At 38.0% G+C, this 2500-nt stretch overlaps 1 protein-coding gene across 1 annotated transcript in view; it reads left to right on the top strand.

Moving 5' to 3' along the window:
• Positions 1–1107, top strand: part of LOC138046007 (uridylate-specific endoribonuclease B-like) — a 24649-nt gene extending 23542 nt beyond the window's left edge. Inside the window, exons 8-9 of the mRNA XM_068892695.1 lie at positions 61–115; positions 611–1107. The gene's annotated coding sequence lies outside the window, so the exon portion shown is untranslated. The remainder of the gene's footprint in view (positions 1–60; positions 116–610) is intronic.
• Positions 1108–2500: the final 1393 nt, after the last annotated feature.

The raw sequence follows: 2500 nt of genomic DNA, 5'->3' as shown, positions 1-2500 counted from the left end.
TTATTTATCTAGCCGCTTCCTGGGAGCGCTGCCCTGATCTCCCGTAATTGCTTCTTGCAGGCGTTTTGTTGTGAACAGATAGATAGCTCGCAGCTACAGAGAATTCAAAATGAAGGTAGGTACATTTAATAGACATTTTTGAACTGTGCTTGTGACTTGTGCTGCGTTTTTGAATTGTACTCTCACCTAACCTGGTAACATCCATTTGTAAATGCCCTAACAGAGACGAAAGAACTTAACTCCACTAGTTCACTTTAACAAAACACGGTGCTGACTTGTCTCTAACAAGCCAATCATCTTGTATCACTTTACGAGAGCTGCTACGCCTGTACACGCACTAACCGATCAAGTAGTTTGATGTTCGTTTTTCGTTGACTCTTTCTTCAAAACCATGACTATTGATTGTTTAATGTTCGCTCTTAATCGTTGACTGTTCAGTGCATATAATTATTTACTGATTTTCACTTTTCACTTTTTTTCAGTGTTTTTGCTTCTTTTCGTGCATCACCACTTTTTCCTTTTTATGAGTCTTTATCGGTTATTATACACCTCCTCTGATTAAATGTTTTTATTTATATCAAAGATAAATTATTTGCTTTCCTCTTTTTAGCCCGCAATTATTGTTTGTTTCCTGTTGATGGCTGCCTTTGTAACCATGGTCACCGAGACAGATGGCAAACCTGCAGATGAGTACGAATATGTGGAAGGAGAAAAGCCTGTGAATGTGAAGAAATTCCGAGGTGCCCCGAGTCTGTATGATGCGATTTCGAAAAATTATCGTCGAGTGGTCTGTTGTTGTGGCCAACATTGCAACCAAGGTTGCGCTTGCTGTGTAATATGCGATGACTAGAAACCAACCAGTGCCGCCGTAAAGAAGCAATAAGAAAGTAGAATTAAAGCAACAGCATGATCATGTTAGGGTTATAACTTGAAGAACATAGCTATTGATCACCTAAATAGGCCAGTTATTTTTTTTAAAGTTGAACACAATATGTATCCGTCTGCGATTAGTATAAAAAATCAGCTGGTTTTTGATTATGTCCTTAGGTATGAAATCAATGTTAAAGTCGCATTAAAAAGAACGAAATAAATACGCGGTTGTACTGATTTTGTTTCAGTTGTATAGTAGAGAACTCAATGGTTTGCCTCCCCTCAGTGGTTTTCTTAACCATGTAACCCTTTTGAAGTAGTTTTTAAAGCTGAGTGCGTTTAAATGTTATTACAATGATTTCGAAAAGTTTCATTACACCAGTGGTAACCTCTTACTAACCGAGTGCGAGGGCCGTACTGGGGAATATATAGCCCGAGGTCGCGACAATGCGGACGGAACACAGCAAGGGCTGTACAAAAACTGCCAAGGGACAGTATTTATTTATTTATTTATTTACTGATTAAGTATGAATACATACATGGTGGAATCAACAATAGGACATAAGTCCCTTACGAGGTTAATCACCAACCCGCCCCGACGTAACACATAAAGAACCCATTCCACCCTGACTAAGAAAATCTCTCAATTGAAAAACACACAAAAACATATAATTCACGCTACAAGACAAACAACAACAAAAAAATAATAATAATAAAAATGAGAGAAAAAAGGGTCGCTAGGAATGACAACTTGTGGAGATATTTGTCTAACGACAGTTAGGACAGATAATTTATACGATCTAATATCATCTTGATCAAACACGTTTTGCAGTCTTTGGAATTCGAAGTAAAAGGATTTTAACTTGGACTTAAAAAGAGAAACAGAGGTAATAGTAGCAATTTCGTTAGGTAATGCATTCCAGAGATTGACTATGCGAAAAAAGTAGGTATCGCGAAAACTGTTTGTTTTAGGAATGGTTAACTGCATAAAATTATTGCCCGAGTTAGAGCTTCTAGTGTTGCATCTAGGTTGGTACATATAATTTCGAAGATCAATTGTATATATGTTAGTTTTGCACTTAAAAAAAAAAACAAAGTCCAGATATTCTAACCAGTAATTAATAGGTAAGAGCTGGAGTCCCAATAAGCAATCCCTGTAACTGAGGGCATTAGAATAGTTATAGAGGAATTAGGTTGCCCTACGTTGGACTTTTTCTATGGCTAAAAGGTTTCTAATAACACCCTGGGGACTTGGTTACAATAACCAAGATGAGATCTAACTAAAGCTGTGTAGAGAGCCTTTCGAGATTGCATTGACATATCCTTAGTGCAGTTTCTTTTAAGGAAACCAAGCATCTTGTTGGCTTTAGCGGTAATAGTATTCCCCAGTACGGTCCTGAGAAGGTGAGGTTGGCTGCAAGCAAGCTTTGGCTTAAATATATATATATGAAGGAACTAGAACATTTCTGTTCTTTCAAAAGTGTTCTTAATACTGACTCCTCTGTTCAAGTTCCATACTTAAGCCTTTTGGGGGCGCAGGACCAATCTCGACCCCAGAGCTCTTCTTTTGACTGAGGGAGAGAAGAGCTCTGGGGAACCCTGAAACAAAGTATCTTCTCATTGGTTTTCG

Source organism: Montipora capricornis, chromosome 4 (assembly GCF_036669925.1).
Source record: "Montipora capricornis isolate CH-2021 chromosome 4, ASM3666992v2, whole genome shotgun sequence".
NCBI classification, from domain to species: domain Eukaryota; kingdom Metazoa; phylum Cnidaria; class Anthozoa; order Scleractinia; family Acroporidae; genus Montipora; species Montipora capricornis.
The sequence above is the reverse complement of the archived record's forward strand: the minus strand, read 5'-3'. Positions and strand labels throughout refer to the sequence as shown.